The sequence below is a fragment of the Phascolarctos cinereus genome, unplaced genomic scaffold (assembly GCF_003287225.1).
Source record: "Phascolarctos cinereus isolate Bilbo 61053 unplaced genomic scaffold, phaCin_HiC Scaffold_7;HRSCAF=346, whole genome shotgun sequence".
Taxonomy (NCBI): domain Eukaryota; kingdom Metazoa; phylum Chordata; class Mammalia; order Diprotodontia; family Phascolarctidae; genus Phascolarctos; species Phascolarctos cinereus.
This window is the reverse complement of record NW_027556180.1, coordinates 113327788-113346373: the sequence shown is the minus strand read 5'-3', so window position 1 is coordinate 113346373 and position 18586 is coordinate 113327788. Positions and strand designations below refer to the sequence as shown.

Genomic DNA, 18586 nt, shown 5'->3' with positions numbered 1-18586 from the left:
TTTTCAAATGAGGAAACTGAGGCTGAGTAGTTAAATAACCAGTCAAAGGTTACTAGTACACAGCTAGTAAGTGTTATAGGCCAGAACTGATCTTGGGTCCTTCTGACACCACATCTAGCAAACGTGTCCACTGCATCACTTGGCTGCCTGGTATATTGGAACAGGTATTAATAATGGAGTCAGAACACCTATATTTGAATCATAGAACTGTTTTTTGTTGCCTGAATGATCCTGAGCAAGGAGCTTTAATCCCTCTAGTCTAGTCCTTAGTTCTCTCATTTGTAAAATGAGTGGATATGACTGGGTGATTTCTAATCCTTATTGTAAAGAAAGAGCACCAAATAATGTCCTACATTAAAAATTCAAAACTAAAGAGCTAAGTTATATAAGAAAAATAATAGCTAGCATTTCCATAGCACCTTTAACTCTTCAATCTACATACCTATACCCTGCCTTGTACTGCATAGCACCATTTAACACAGCCTCTCAACTTCAGTTTCCTCATTTTTCAAATAAAGATAATACTTGTACTATCCACTCACGGGACTGTTGTGAGAAAAATGTTTTATAAATTATGAAGTGCCATACAATTCTGAGTTGTTATCATCAGCAACAGCATTATTAAGTTTTCATCTTTTTTGATGGTATTCTGATAAATGGTCCTGGAACAATCTCAAATGTGCCATTATTCTCTTATATTTAATAATCTGTAGACTACCACAAAGATGGATAAAATAATGGTTTGATACAAATATTAGAATATACATTCATCATTTGTAGGCTCACTTAAATCATACTGGCAGGTAACACCTATAGCAGACAAGGCACAGGGCTTATATGCCCCTTATCTTGTTCAAACTTGATTTTGATCTCCTTTGATGGATATATATTTTTGAAAGCTTCTCATTCCATGTAGCTTGGAGATTAAAAAAATTTGCTATATTTCCACATATTTTTTAAGTATTTCATTTTTTTAAAAATGTATCTGTGTGATATCTAACAGTTTGGAGTTTTTAATGGCCATTTTCCAACAGAGTCTGCTGGATGAGTTTTCCCAAATGTTTTGAAGTCTGTATTCATAATATGCGGATTTGCCATCTGTTAGTTTATGCAGGAAAGCAAACTTCTGTTGTATAATTCTAGCCCCCAGGTCATCACTTGCTAGATCATTGGTAAATGACATGATTTTCATTCAGGTGGGATGTGTGGCACAGTTTCTGCTTCCTAGGATGAGCTATATTGATCATCCACAGCCAGTTGCTTAGGTGTGACCCTCCCTGTGGTAATGACTTGGTCTTAAATTACAATAAAAACATCCTCTCCAAAAACAAATCCTCATGACTCAGCCATCTGTTTGATGTGTCTTTGTTGCTATATTGTTGTCTTAGTTAATGTAAATGTTGCCTATGGAGAGCCTTTGGATTCCATTCTTGAATCTTGGACATTTCATAGGTTATATTTGGAGGTACACCACTTTCACTTACATTTAACAAATTGAATGGCATGTACCTATTATTAGTCTTTACTATTGCTTGGTAAATTATTTGTTTCAGAGTGTTTCTGTAGACTTTTGTAAAAACTTGTTTTCTATCAATTCATTTCCTTTTGGGGGAAGTGTTAAATTCCTTAGCAGCATGGGTGGTAAGGGTATGCTTTATTACTATTGTACAAGAGTTATTAGGATAATTTCAAAAATCTCATTATATAGCTCTGAACATATATTCATAGAGATTAATTGCCTTAAAATTGTTCTTCTTATGCAGCTTTAACCAAAGTCTTCGCTTTGATATTTTTACCATCTGTGTTTTACTTGGGAGACCTTAATATCTGTAGTTATTGACTCTACCTTGGTTGCCTCTGTTGATTTAATATAAACTCTGAAATCAAACTGAAAGTCTTCAGTCTTTACCTTACCTTGACAGGCATAATAATAATACCATTTACATAGCACATAATATGTGCCAGGCACTGTGCTAAGTGCTTGACTTATTATTTCATTTGATCTTCACAACAACTCTGGGAGGCAGGTGGGATTATTACTTCCCTTTTTCAGATGAGGAAACTGAGGCAAACAGATTTTTTTGACTAGCCCCAGTTCACACAGGTATTGACTGTCTGAGGCTAGATTTGAACTCATGTCTCAAGTGCTTTATCCACTGTGCCACCTAGCTGCATTAATAACTTACACTTGTCAAGTGCAGATAACATTTTGAACATCACATCATTAGAGAAAATTTTATGAGTTGAAGGAAGTGTTAATTGTGTTTTTGTTGCAGTCATATACTTTGATGCTATCTGGGGTGGGCACAATAGCCTAATCTTTCCTCCTCCTCACCTCCCACTCCCTTGCCAGTTACACAATGTTTTCCTTGAACCATTTTAAAACCATCTTAGAGATTTAAATGGCTTAGGCTCAAAACAAAGCACAAGCTGGAGCTCCTCTCTGAAGAGTATGAGCACAGACTAGCAGGATGCACAACAGTGATTAGAGGGGAGCTATGCTCAGATAAATTGAGGCTACATCCTGGAGGGACATCTCTTCCCAGTTCTTCCCCTACTACAGCTAAATAAATCTCATTTAGTTAACTCTTAAATGGACTGACTTTTTTTTTTTCCATTTTCAGACTTGAACTATCAAGGGTGTAACCTGAATCAGGTCCAGACTATAACACCAGTAATTTATTTATTGTTCTTGTTTCATCTATATATTCAGATGCTAATTAAAAATAAATTTTGACATGTAACTTACTAGAGTTATTGCTGTTCTTGTTATCATCACTGTTACTTCATTTCTTTCCCTTTTGATGGAGCTAAAATGAAAATGGTCTGAAGATATCATTATCCTATTATTATTCTTTAATATTAGATATTCTATAGACTATGGCGCAAATAGAAAAAATGACTGTTTTTGCAACTAAGTGAGAATATTGAGCATATCAAGTCCTTAAAAACATCTTTGGACAGCTCTAGTAGCAGACAGGACAACAGGCATGACACATACCTTATCCTGTCTGATGCATGGTGTTAATCTCTCTCTATATTCAGAGAGTTTTTCACTTTATGTAGTTTGGAGATTGTGAGAATTCAGGATGGTGTTACCTATTAAAATGTTCTTTATAATTTTGCATGGATCAATGTTATATCTGTGTAGTTATAGACAATAGTTCTGTCCATAATGACACTCCAGTTCCAGTAAAGTTTATTCATTGAATTCTCTAGAATAATTTGAGATTTGTCTTTGTAGCATAGTGGTATTGTCTATGGACTTTTAGATTTATATATATGGTGTATAACTTATCTAGTTGATCATGTTTTTCTATCTAATAAATATTAATTTTTAAGATGCGACAGTAATATTTTTCATAGTTTCCACCATTTTAATGAATAATCTACATTGAACAATAACTCTGGACTGCTTAAAGACAAATTTTATTTCATTTCTATTGGCCATGACCTAATCCTGAATCACCATCACAAATTCCTTTGTGTGTATAAGCAGATTTGAATTATTTAGCCTTTTGTTTGATACTTCTTATCAAAATACTCTTGGTTGAGTTTCTGTGCATGTTGCCTATAGAGCAGTGTTTGATTCTCTTTCTTGCATCTGAGCCATTTTACAAGCTCAGTCCAGAGATAATCCACTTTTAGTCATACTTCACAAATCTAATGGTCTAAACTCATGATCAGCTTTTACTATTAACTTTTGAAGTAAGGTCTGGTTTCTTTTTTTCCCCAAAAGTATTTCTATCAATTTTTATCCTGTTTATTATGTGCTCTGGGGGCATCTATCAATTCTCTTTGTCCATTTAGATGAAGTGTTCATTCTTTCTATCATCCTCATTTTCTCTTCCTTTTTTGCACTCTTCCTCCTCCCCTCATTTTATCCTTACAGGAACCCTATGATGTAGTTAATTCAAACTGTTATCTCTGTTTTGCAGATGAGATAACTGAGGCACAAAGAAATGCCCAATTACTTAAGATTATAAAGTCAGGACTAGTATACATAAAATCTTATTCTTCTAAAGAATAATAATCCACATCATGTGGAGGTAGTCTGGTATTAGGGTTCTGTTTTCCTTTTTCGGCCTTCAGTTGAGAAGTAAACATTTTAGTGAAATAACCTAAACTGGGCAGGTGGACAAAATTAAGAAAACAGCAAAATCAGTAAACAGATTATCCATGGTTATCTTGCTATACTATATCATAGGAGTCTGGGTTTTTCAGTATTATGATTGTCTATAGAAGAACAGTATCTATATCTTACACTGTACATCTGGGTAATGGCAGCTAAGATAGTTGAGTAGTTCATCACTGACAGCTGAGACCAAGTCCATCAGACCAATAAAAGGGGTGCAGTAAGCAATTTTATGCATTTCTGTACAGAATTTGCTCCTGTGGTGTCACAATTACCAAAGAAGAGTGACACTAAATTTAAAGTCATATAATTCGTCTCTATGGGAAACTCTGTATCATTTTTTTTTTGCCTTTTATATGGTATACATTTTATTTGTTGATATTTCCCACATTACAGAGCCAGGCTTCACCAAAAGAACCTTTCTTTTGGCATTTGTCTGAAATGCCAACATATGTCATGAACAAAACTATACATATAAAAAAACAAATCCAGATTAAGTGAGGATACCTGGACAACAAAAACAAGTTAAACAAAAATAGTCTTTCCTTCTATTATAGGTGGACATTGAAGTGGATTTAATTCGGTTTTCTTTTTAAAGACTCCCCCAAATCTGAAACAGCTTAAAACTTATTTAAAATGAATCGAAATTTTTGTATCAAGCTACAGGTCTCCAGCTCCATTTTCTGTTTTCAACTGTTTTGGTGCAGGTTCTTCTTTTTCAGGTTCTTCTCGTGACCTTTTAAGGGATCCTCCAGCATCACCATTTTCCTGTTCTTCATCGCTATCAAATTTTGTTTTTTTGCCCTGGAATTGCATTTTTCCTTTATTAGGTGTACCCTGAACAGCTTTACCACCTCCTCTTCCTTTTCCTTTAACTTTGCAACCTTTCGACTTTAACTTATTTAGGGATTCCTGTTGGTCTTCAATGATTTTTTTCAAAGCTTCTTTCTCTGTCTCTCCTTCTAATACTTCCCATGTTACATCTTTGTTTCTTAATTTTAAGTTTCCATTATTTGCTTCATTGGCTTTGTCCAGTGCTTCTTTTGCCTTTTCTTTACATAAAATTATTCCTTCTTTTGCTCCTCTGATGAAGTCTATCTACTTTATTTCTCCATGATTAGAGAAAAGTGTGTGAAGATCTTCTCTACAGGTTTGATCATCTAAATCACCAGAAAATTTCAGCAAGCATCCAATCTTTTCATCCAGGGATTTCAATTCAGCATCTTCTGCTTGCCTCTGTTTTTCTTCTTGCTCTTGTTTAGCTTTTGCCTTAGCTTCTACTTTATTTTGCTTCCATTCTTCATTCTTTTTTGCAAAGTAATATTCCTTAAAGAGGATCAGCAGCTCTGTACCTTTATATTTCTGTCCAGGGGTTTCTATAAACTTCTTGGCAGATTCAACACTATGAAACACAGCAAATATTGATCCCTTAAATGCTTTATGTAATGTTCTCCTCATTTGAATATTTTGTACTTGACATTTGCCCTCTAACCATTCTTTTATGTCATCAAGGGTTGCATCTGTTGGAAAGCCTTTAACATAGATGGATCTGTTTTTTACTTCATTTTTATATTCATCTGTTACTTCAGGGAGGGGTTTGCTTGTCGATCTTCTGATTTTAGTTTTATTCTCACTAACTTCCATGAGTTCTGCCTTTGATTTCTTTAGAGCACTTCTTATCACATCGAAGTCTTTTGTTAGTTTGCTCAATCTGTTGAATTTGATCATTATCTCCAAAAGTACCCAGCCATCATCTATTTTGATCTGTTCCTTTAAAAATTTGTCTCGTGGAAGGTTAAAGTCACCAAAATAATACTCAATTTGTTGGCAAATTTTGGACTCCAGATCAGGCATTTTTTCACTGTCACCATTCTCAGCCACTGTGGGAGCCTATTCCATGAGGTTCCAGCAGGGCCTGCGATGCCCCGCCATGATCCTCACGATCCACGAACTCACTCCTCGACTCCCTGTGGCAGTGGAGCTGCCTGAGCTCCTCCACTATTTCAAGGCCAGAGCTGGGCCCTGGCCCAGCAGCCCCTGCCTCATTTTGTTGAAAAAAAAAATGACAAGCTCAACAGGATCCAGAAGAAGGCAAGAAGAAGGTGTTGGACCTCAAGACAATGCCTTATGAAGACTGGTCAAAGGAGTTGGATGTGTTTCATATAGAGACTATTTGGGGGAAGAGGGATAAGGGGCATAAGAATCCATCTAGTTCTTACTGTGTGTCAGACACTATATTGCGTGGTTGTTGTTCAGTCATTTTCAGTTGTGTCTGACTCCTTCTGACTAATTTTCTTGGCAGAGATACTAAAATGGTTTGTCATTTCCTTCTCCAGCTCATTTTACAGATGAGGAAACTGAGGCAAGCAAGGTTAAGTGACTTGCCCAGGGTCACACAGCCAGTAATTACCTGAAGCCAGAATTGAACTCAGGATCTTTTCAGGCCTGGTAATTTATCCGCTATGCTACCTGACTGCCTGACACTGTACTAATCATAATCGCTCTGCAAATATTATCTCACTTGATCATCATAACAGCTCTTTGAGGTAGGTGCTGTTATTTTCCCCATTTTACAGTTGAGAAAAGTGATGCCCAGGGTCATAAAGCTTGTCAGTGTCTGAGGTAGATTTTGATCTGAGGTCTTCTGGACTCTACAGTCAGCACTCTAGCTACTAGCTGCCTCTATGGGGTGATATTGTATTTGAAGGACTGTTATATGCCTGAGAAATAAGGCTTATTTACTTACACCAAGAACACTGAAGTGGAAACTATGGATAGAAATTGAAAAGAAGAGAAGTGGAACAGACTGGAGGTAATGGGCTCCCTCTAATTAGAAATTTTCAAACCAGGGCTAGATGACCACTTAGAAATGATGATATAGAGGTTATTGTTCAGGTATGAGTAATACAACAGAGCCACTGAAGTCCCTGAAATTATTAGCCAGACTCTTCCTTTCACGTGCAGAAAGATGCTCCCTATGTACCTTTGTGATATGAACATGAAATGAGTCATCATCTCTATCGTCGTTGCCATATATAATTTGGCTTCTGTCTTAAAGAAAACCAAGATGGTTTGGTCATTTCTTCTTGTTTTCTATCATCTAGACAGAAGACAAGTTGCCTGATAATGTGTAATAAACAGCATATCAAATTTATTCAAAAGGATATCTAGGGCTTAAACTAGTGAGTAAAAGAATCCCTGTTTATAAAAACAACTGCCAATATATTCACTGTTGGTCTATTGACATCATGTGTCTATGGAAAATTGATATATTTCACTGGATGAAAACATTTTGAGAAAGAAAAGAGCAAATATGGGTTTACTGAGTTACTTTACTAGGCTAACTTCTCAATTTTAAATTCACATTTGCTCCTAGAGGAAAAAAAAAGTTTGAATTTGAAAAATATATGAATCAATAATTTAATAGATCTATGATATCATAGTTATAATTATAATATTCCTTCCTCTGGGCCAACCAGAACTTTCCATACCTTTTTTAACCTATGTAATATCTGTCCTTATCTTCTTTAAATCTTCCTTAAACTACCCACCAAATGAGTGAATGCTTTGTGCTAGCTCTTTAAATATTTCATAGATAGCACTGTCTGTTATCATTTCTCTTTCTATGTGACTAGGCCACTTCATATTTTTTTTTTTTACTTATTATTTCCTTGATTATATCTCCTTAATGCTACTTCTTGCCTACAATGTTTGTGTAATATATTCTATTTACATACATATGCATCTTTCCATTGCAATTTGGGTTGCTCTGAGTTTTGTGGGCTTCCATGATTCACACTCTATGACTATGAATCATGGAACCCCACAAAACTCAGAGGAGACAAAACACTGGGAGAATGCTACTATTAAAAGGTAGGCTTGGGGCAGGTAGGTGGCGCAGTGGATAGAGTACCAGCTCTGGAGTCAGAAGGACCTAAGATCAAATCCGGATTCAGACACCTAACACTCACTAGCTGTGTGACTCTGGGCAAGTCACTTAACCCCACTTGCCTCACCAAAAAAAAAAAAATGAGCATGTGGTAGTGAGTAGCTTGGAGTCACTGAAAAAGGAATGATGCATGATGAGTAGTTTTCTCCCATCCTTTTTTTAGGTTATATAAAGCTCTTTTCACTAATCAACAGAAAATTTAACTTCAGGAGTCACATTCAAGAAAAAAAAGCAACATAATATATACAAGCCGAAGTGGTGCTGCTAAATCACTCCTAAATTATGTTATATTCTCATATATTGTTTGAAAATAGAAACCACAAAATATATAGCAAATTATTTATAACACATTTGACAGAAAGAGTTGGTAAAATTTGGGGTAGAAAGAAAAAAAAGGAATTTAATGGATTTACAGTGAGGCCTATTATACTTGTTAGAGAGAATATTATTGCTCATCATCTGATTTATATACTAATTTTTTAGAGAAGATATAGTTTCTGTGGTTATATAAACTGCTTGGAAAAAAAATCAAAAATTGAAAAAGGTTGTTACATATTTTGGACACATAACCATATAATCAACAATACTAACTGATAAATTGACTGAAATGCAGCTTTTTTTTTCCATCTTGATCATTAAGGAAGTGTTTTGGTATGCTTGTACTGTATTCAGGGCACCCTCACATGTGGATGGAGGGAATTTTCTGTCCACACAGGTACTAAGTAGACTACCATGTTACTAGTCTATTTTTGCATGATTTTGGAAAGGAATGTAGCTTTAGGTGGCTCAGGAAGAAGAAGAAAAAGAGGAAGGATGAGGTGAAGCAGCTATCAAATATCCCGCACAGTGATTTCCTGATTGACTCCATGACATTCCTCTTCCGTGCTTGGAAACTATCCAGTTATCAAAGTGGCAAATTCTAGCAAATCATTCACCAAGGGAATTATTTATACATTATTCCTTGGATCTGGGAAAGGAGGGACAAAAAAGCTATGCTTAACTCTGTCATTTTCCAGAGTGTAGTAGGAGGAGGAGGAGGAAAAGGAGGAGTAGTAGTAGCCGTAGTAGTAATAGTAGGAGTAGTGATAGTAAACAATAAGAACAATACATCATATTTAAAAATAGTTCTTTGCAATTTGTAAATTGCTTTACATATCATTTATAGTATAGATGGTATTGAACATCCTAGAAGATGGGTTTGAGTCTTGCCTCAGAGACTTAATTATGTGCTTAGGACATAGCAAGCACATACTTTTTCAATCACTGATTGATTAATTGATGGAGCTCCCATGTGACCATGGGCTTTCCCTCATGAGTGTCTTTCCTTAATACAATTATATATATCCTTGTAAATTTAGTCAATTTGTTTTCAATAAAGCACAGACTGTGAAGGATAACAGTATCATTTTATATACTGTAAACTGAGACACCAGTAGTGGATAGAGCACTGGAATCAGAAAGACTTACCTTCCTGAGTTCAAATCTGGCCTGAAACACTTACTAGCTGTGTGACTCTGGACAAGTCACTTAACCCTGCTTGCCTCAGTTCCTCATCTGTAAAATGAGCTGGAGAAGGAAATGACATGCCATTCCAGGTTCTTTGCCAAGAAAACTCCAAATGGGATTATGAAAAATCAGAAACGACTGAAAAATGACTAACAACAACAAAACTGAGACTCTAATGGCTAAGTGACTTTCCCAAAGTCACACAGGTAGTAAGTAATACTGGGAGAATTTCAAACCTAAGTCCTGTGACTCTGACTCTAGCATTCTCTACCATGCTTTCCCTTTGTAATGATTCATTAACCACATCCTACCAGGTATCAGGGATTCCTGTGATGAATTTTAGCCCTAAATATTAAGATCTCTATCACTTCACTTATTATCTACATTTTTTTTAATGTTTGTGTGTAAAAGTCTCCACTTTGTGTATATAGTTTCCATTCCTAGAAATAGGTCCTCATTCACATATTTTAGACCAAGGTATAGAATCTAAACCTTATTCTTAGGCCCCATCTTCATAACCAGTTATTTACTTTCTAAACCTCCCTATCTCTTCTAAAGTTCCTACCTTCAGTTGACACGAATGATGAAAACACCATCTGTGTACCTGTGGTCTTCAGTTCCTTATTTAACAATGATGTACTAGTTCCTAATATAATTTGCCTTGATATCAATCAGTGAAAAAGAATAGTGGTTGTCAGGTTTGACAAGTCTTCATTACATCCTGAATACATGTTCCAGGAAGACAGCATACTATCCTATTCTTCTTGCCAGTCAACCTTTGGCTGCCTTCTCAGCAATCAGAAGAAAAAGAAAAATTGCAAATCCCCACAACTTGTTTCTTCTCTTCTAGCCAGTACTAGGTTTCTTCATTCAATCTGGTGCTTGTGGATCCTCAGAACCTATCCTTAGGGTCACTAAAGATTCTTTTTCTCCAGAAGATGCAGCTTTTATTTTTATGGAAAGGGCCTCATACCTATTAAATGAATACATTGATCCATGGTCCTTCTTGCATTTCTTTTATATATCAATTTCTTCAGAATATTCTTTTTTTATTTTCAACTTGACAAGTAAAGATAAGAATGGAATGATTATATAGCAATTTATTTAGAAAAAAAAATCTGAGGATATTAATAGACTGCTACCTCAATATGAGTAAATGGCAATATGGTGGCCAAGAAGGGTTAAGCAACTTTAAGGTACATAAGGAGACATGAAGAGGCAATAATCCAGTTATAATATGCTCTAGCCAGGCCACATTTGTGATATTATGTTTAGATATGGCTGTTACATTGATATACTGAAGACAGTTCATAGAAGGTGAACTAAAATGGTAAAGGAACTTAGGATCATTTGAAGGAATTGGGGTTGTTTCAGCAACTGATCCAGCAGCTATACTATATTTGAGATGAACTTGATGAGACCCAAATTATATAGAAACTGCATTGTGCACTCTCCCTAGGGACTAAGTAGCATAGATAGGAATGGGCCTCATTACCCAACTGTTGTAGGGGATGGGAGGTGGGAGGTGTTTATAGTTCTGCTCTAGATATATCTGTGAAGTAAATATTCCTTTGTAAAAAAGTTAATTGATGTTAATTGGTTGAAAGAAACCTAGAAGATAATCCTGGTCAGCTAAATGTAGGGGTGAGGGGACAGGGAACAGAATAAGAGTTTGAATTAAAGTATTATGGAAAACCACCCTGACTCAAGTGCACCCCAAACCGTGAGGGAGCTACGTAGCTGGTCTTGTTCTAAAGGCCTGAGAGTATCACTACACTTATATAAGTATAAGTAAAATAAATAAGAAAAACAGATATAAGGTAGTCTAGGGAGGGATACAACTAGCAGTTGGAGGGATCATAAAAGGTTTCATGTAGACAGTGGTGACTGAAATGAGCCATAAAGGAATAGGAGATTCTAGAAGATAGACAGAAGGATGGATTGTATTCCAGGTAGCAGGGCCTCAAAATGGGTATCTGGAAAGGATGCCAGCAGACCAGGAGTGTAGGAAATTAAGTTTTACCTAGATTTCCTGATGCTTTTAGTAAAGTAACTCAGGGTTTCTTTGTTCATATCAGTTATCCATTTTCCTAAATGATATCCCCAAATAATATTCACTTTTATGAAAGCTATACCATTAGATTTTTTTTAACATGTAGTACTGCAACTGAAAATTTTAAAATAATAAGCTTACTCTAGATTCATTAACGTACCTGGTATGTAAAACTACAGTAGTATTACACAGTGGTTAGTACAAATAAATAGATGTTTAGTACTTATGCTAAATATGAGAATGATGATGTCACTATTAAAGTGACTCTGATTCTTCTTTATGTAGTGGAGGTAATCTTGAGTTCTTTGGGAAATACCTGTCCAGTGAGAGAAATATTTATTCTTCAAAGATAATAATCTTGGATCCATGCCCAATTTCACCATCATTTTCTCACTAGGAGTATGTCTTTCTTCCACTCTTCTTAGCTCTTTATAACTCTCTCTGGCAGTACACAGATTATTAGGGGAGAAAAAAGATAGAAAGAAATTTCCTAGTCTAACCCCTCATTATACAGAAATGGAAGCAAAGTACTTGCCTCTGGGACCAAGTAACAAATTAAATACATATTAGCACATTAGCGGTATCAAGTCAATCCCCTTTCTGCCTTTCACTGCTCTGTTTTGTCGTTGTTGTTGTTTTTTCCCCTAACATTTTAAATACTTAATGCCTCACATTTACTTCAGAGGAGAAGAGAATTACTTCTCATCCAGGGAGGAACTTCAGTTAGCAATCAAACTTTAAGAACAAAGCCTTTTGCCACGGGAAATCAGAAGATCATGAATTTAGAGAGGAAACCTCTTAACAAACATCAAGTCAACATTTTGATTTTATTGATAAGAAAACTAAGGACAGCAGAAGTTAAATCATCTTCCTAAAGTTAAATAATATAGTAACAAAAGCCTAGATTAGAGTCAGAAACCTGATTTCAAATTCTAATTCAACTATTCACCACTTGCTTGATTTCTGAGCAATTTATTCCATATCTGTAGGTGTCAGTTTCTTCATCTTTAAAATTAAAAATCAGGGCTAGGTGAGCTTTAGGGTCCTATCGAACTTGAAAATTCAATGATCCTATATCAAAGATCCAGATGGCTGATTAAACTGTTTAGTTTTCATTCAGATGTCTTGGGATTTGATAGACATAGATGAAGTGCAATCCAAAATCAAAACAAATTGCCTTTTGCGACATTTATTATATCATTTTTCTGAACCAGAGGCAAAGTACAATAGAGATTTATTATTGGTTACGATATTTCAAGTAATGTTTTATTCTGTATGGTGAAATAAGGTGAAAAAACTACCATTTTTTTCCTTACAATTTACAATATTATTTGCATTTTCATTGACTTTCTCCTTTTACACAATTATCTCTCTCTATCACAAATAAAATTATTTTCAAAATCAAAAAACTGTTGGATTGCCTTAGAGAGGTCAACTAAGATAAGAAGATGGAAATGGGGCCATGTATTTTTAGAAATAATGCCATGAATATAGCTATGAATAATGTTAAATCTTGTCACCCATCTGCCTCAGGTTTTTCAGGAATCCCTTTGAGTTCCAATAAGTGCTATTGGAAAGGGTGACATGATACTTCCCTACTGTAAAGTACTCATTATTTGACAGTCATTAAGAGACTATAAAATGAATAATTGTTCCTGGAGTCAAGGCAAATAAAGATTTTAGTTAATTATTGGTATGGCATACCGACTGCTATAGAAACGAATAACAGTTTCACTATATAATGCCCTTGAAGGTATCCATGGATACTTGGATGAAAGTTATTATTTCTAAACAGAAACTCCTACAATTGATGAATTAGTTTATTTTCTGTTCCAGTAAAATCAAAATATATTTAAACCTTTATTGTTGAACATAAATGGCTACAGTGGAGAACATATTTTTTTTGCCCTTTAAATTGAATTTAATGTGGTTTAAATAAAACAAATCTATCTGCTCTGTCTGTTTATGATAATTTGAAATGGATATTGATTTTTTTTAGTTGTCATAGTTAATCATTTTCAATTGTCATACTATCAGGCAAGCATAAAACAGGGAAATGTTTACTAGCCAAAGCTGTTCACCATAGTCATAGAGTAATATGATTTTAAAAGCAAACACAAGCCTTTCATGTCCCCAAATTCATCCCCAAAGGCTTTCCCACCTGTTTATTTTGGGCTGAAATCCCTTGAGCAGGATTAAAACATTTCCATAATTAAAGATAAAAGGCTTACATGTGTAAATACCATAGGAGAGTCAGTACTGGGCTATGAATGAGTTTTAGGTATGTAGTTATTGTTAAGTCCTGTGCAACTGCGTGACCTGCGTGACACAGTGGTTTGCCATTTCCTTCTCCAGCTCATTTTACAGATAAGGAAACTGAGGCAAACAGAGATAAGTGATTTGCCCCGGGTCACACTGCTAGTAAGTGTCTGAGACTGGATTTGAACTTGAATATAGGCCTGGTACTCTAGCTACAATGCCATTTAGCTGCTGAAGTTTTAAGTATAAACAATAAACAATACTATTAAAGCCTGCCTTGATAGAAAGAAAAAAAAAGGATGACATTACTCTGAAAGAGTAGTAGAAAGGACATTATCTTTGGCATAAGGAAACTTGGATTTAAATCCCAATTCTGAACCCCACAACTCGTGTGACCTTGGGTAACTAACAACCTTCTGGACCTCAATTTCCTCAATTTAAAATGAGGAAGGGGTGAATTACATGGAATCAGCCCCTGGATTTGGGAGTCAGAAAGACCTGGGTTTATATCCTACATGAGGCACCTTATAGTTGGCTTAATAGCTGGCTGATCGTTTAACTTTTTGCATCTTAGTTTCCTCAACTATACAACGAAGGGGTTTGGTTTAATGATCACTAATGCCTTTCTCAGTTCTAAGTCTATGATCCAATGATCAGAGAGCCTCTGGGGTCCCTTATACGTCAAGGTCTAATTTTCAATCAGTCACATGCCTATTAAAAAAAAAAAGCAATAACCAGAAGTTCACAGATCTCAGGTTAAAACTCCTTTCACTATTTCAGACTCACACAATTCCTAAGAGTTTCTCAGGCTGAGTCCAGCTGAATGGATTTTGGAAGTCCAGAATCTCCACAATGGGTAAGAGGAATTCAGAATGTCTGCCTTTCACAGGCAGTTTGTGTTAACAACAAAACTCCAAAGGTTTGGACTGCCCAAAGTACTGCTTGAGCTCTTTCCATTATGTTTCTATAAAGCAATCTACAAAATAGAGGAAGAAATTTAGATTTATGATATTGAAACAACTTACCCTGAAGAAATAATTCAGTTTTGTTTTATCTTTCACAGTCTAGTAATGATTCACACATGGTAGATGTTGTGATCCTTCAAATATTACATACACCAAGCACACTTTCACCTGCAATGATGAAGTTTACTTTGGTCCACTTCATTTCCTTTTTTTTTTCCTTTCCACTGCTGCTACCAAAGAGGATGAAAGAAAAGTTTAGAGGGAAAAAACTATTTTAAAAAGATATCTTGAAAAACAAAAATCAATTTTCTGTCCTTAAAAGCCAAGTAGGAAAACAGAATGCTAAAATAGTTTGTCTGGGGGACTATATAGCAGATGGCATAAATCAATAGCTCCTTGTTAGAAAAATAAAAATCTTCGGGGAAATGGAAAGGTACAAGATAGCAAGAGAATACTAGTTTCTGTTTCTAGCATTTTTAGAGTTGATAATTCAATAACTAATCATTGTCTCAAACTAGAAATTGGCTCACCATTTCCGAAGGTTTTAAAGAGCTGGAATGAATATATTGTTCAATTTCTTACTGAGCTAGCTTTACATGGGAGACTGTAATATCCAACCAACCAATTAAATGTGAATGGCTATGTGACTTAATCTTTGTCTAGAGTGGTAATTAAGTCCTTAAAGCTTCATGCTTACCTTGTATTAGCTCTCTTACAAAGTGAAGATTTTATTAGACCTCTTAAAAAAATCTTGCCACTATTAAATACTTGTTTAAAATCTTTAAAGGAAAAGAAATCTAGAAGGGGCATGTCAATAAAGTTGCATGTGGCCTAAAATATATGACAATAATAAGTTACCAAGGTCACATTTTCTTTCCCTAAAAGTCTCTGAAGACACAAGTAATGACTTTCCTGGTCAAAAATAGAAGAAAACCTTTCTCCTATTCCAGGACTAGCTTACTCTCTCAAGCCAGGTTTGTTCATAGCTCAAGAACACACACACACACACACACACACACACACACACACACACACACACACAGACATAGACATTACATAGATAACTATAGACATACAAAAACAACACATGTACACATACACACACAAATACATATATAAACACAATTTTGACTGAAATAGTTGCCTACAGGAACTCATTTTACTCTGAATTTTCTTACTTTGAGCAGTTGGACACACACACACACACACACACACACACACACACACACACTATGTTATTGCATATTTGTTGTTGATCAAGTGCCACATAATACATTGAGCTGTACCTAATAGTATAAATATTTACTAATCAATTTATGGAAAAATGTTTGTTTCCAGACTTTTAAGAACTAAACCTTGTAAGTGTTTATGACACTTTTCAGTACAAATTTTTGGGGACAAGGACTATCTCTACTTCAACCTTCCCAAGTAACGAGAAAGCTATCCAGTGTTGTGAGCATGGACTCTATTTAAAAAAAAAAATCAGTTGATTTGTGGGGCATAGAAAATGTCTAACTGGGAGAAGGGGGTGTGTAAAGGAATCTCTGACCAGTCTCTCAACCTTCAAAATCTACTGTTTATAATCACAAGTTAAGAAGTATAACCGTGGCTTCTAGTCAAGCCTACGGCATTTTGCATGAGTCGCTCTAAAAGGATGGAAAGAATGCTGACGAGATGAGACGCGCCTGTGATGGGGAAGAGCTAGCGTGAGCACTTGGGGGAGCAGAGGCGTTCTTTCTCTGGTGGTGACACAGATGGCTCCAATCTCTCTTCCATGAGAAACATATGGAACAACTGGAAGACGTTGCAAGCTACAAACAAGTATGGGGAGCGGAGTCCTCCTCCTGGTCCTGATTTCCAGCTTGCTCCCCTGAAGACCAGAGAATTCACTTTGGGCAGAGATGCCGGCCTATGCATCCTGATTGTGGCGAGGTCTCATCTCACTCCCATCTAAAGAGCTCATTCACTGATTCTTTTCCTGGTATATCCTAATCTGTATAATTTCTCTGATTTCTGTTTACTCTCTAGTTGGATAAGTGGTCTTACTAAGCATTCGCTATTTGTGACAGACTTTTGTATGACAAATATTTGGTGGAAGGATAACAAACTAATGAGTGTAAGTTTGGACCAACCCTTCCCCATAAGGTATAACAACCAAGAAAGTGTCCCTAATTTTCCTTAAAATCACTTTACTTATTAAGTATCCCTCAATATTTCACAGTTACTGGTAAAGAAATTTCCTCAAATTTTCCAAGAAAACTATGGCAGCAATAGCTGAAAAACCAGAGATGCTAGTCATGTTGATCTCTCTGTTCCCTTTTGTCACTCTGGGGTTTTTTGTTTGTTTGTTTTTCCAGGAATCTGTTAGTTTCTTAAGGAAGTATAGCATGTGGTAATGGCATAATGCTTCAATATACTATTTTCTAGTACCCTGAACTACACTATACTACATTCTTATATTGCATGGCATTAAGATTTTCTGCTGCCTTGTATGGCCTGAGAAAAGATTTCCTATGCTGGTTTTAGAAAGTCTGCTTTTCTCACCCCAAGGGGTAGGAGGGAAACTATGTTATAATATACTGGAGAAAACTGAGGTGCAACTCTATCATCACCCATAATTCCAGAGGCTCCAATGATAAAACCTCTCTCTAACTTCTAACAAAGAGATAATGAGTTCAAGTACAGATTGATTTTCTTTTTTTTGGACATAGCTAATATGGGGCTTTGTTTTCTTTGACTATGTATTTATTCTTTTATAATGATTTTGTTTTTCTTTCCTTTATCTTTTTTTCTAATGGGGTGTAAGAGGGAGAGAAAAGAGACTTTTGTTAATAGAAAAAAATAAAATTTGATATAAATGATGGATACAAAACTGAAGTTGGGGTTGAAACAACCTGAGTTCAGGGGCAGCTAGGTGGCACAGTGGATACAGCACTGGCCTTGGATTCAAGAGGACCTGAGTTCAAATCGGGCCTCAGAGACACATGACACTTACTAGCTGTGTGACCCTGGGCAAGTCACGTAACCCCATTGCCTAGCCAAAACAAAACAAAACAAAACAAAACAAAAATAACCTGAGTTCAAATCTTGCCTCAGACAATTAATAACTGTGTGACTCTTGTCAATTCACTTAACCTCTCTCACCCTCAATCTTTTCATCTATAAAATGAGCATAATTGTAGCATTATGTTATTGTTGCACTTATAAGTATAAAATGGGCATAATTATAATACAGTATTATAAGCCCTAGGGCTTATTATATATCCAACCTCACTCATACTAGAGGTGCAGAACTGGACCTTCATTTTAAAAGGATAATAGTTCTAGAGACATGCCTTAAAGTACAAGCTCTTAATTTTACAGATGATCAGATATGGAACCTATGGCACATAAATGGTTACATAGACAGAGTACTCATGTATAGTTTGAATCTGCTATTCCATGCTGCCTCTTTTAATAACAGCTCCCACCCCACATGATTGTTGTGAGGATCAAATGACATGTATTTATAAAGCACTTTGCAGAAACAGAAGTGATGAATAAATAAGAGTTATTATTATTTTGGTGGACCATCTCTACAAAAGAGTAGACTGGTATTTTAGGAAAGAAGAAATTTATGCCTATGCACATGAACAACAGTATCTAAACATTCAAACTACTTCCTTGATACTTTAGGTTAGGTTTCAGTCCCTTATATGACTTTCAAAAACACTCAAAAA

General features: G+C 35.7%; 1 pseudogene; it reads right to left on the bottom strand.

The window, feature by feature from the left end:
* Positions 1-4742: 4742 nt before the first annotated feature.
* Positions 4743-16784, bottom strand: LOC110212477 (lupus La protein homolog pseudogene; annotated as a pseudogene).
* Between the last annotated feature and the right edge of the window lie 1802 nt (positions 16785-18586).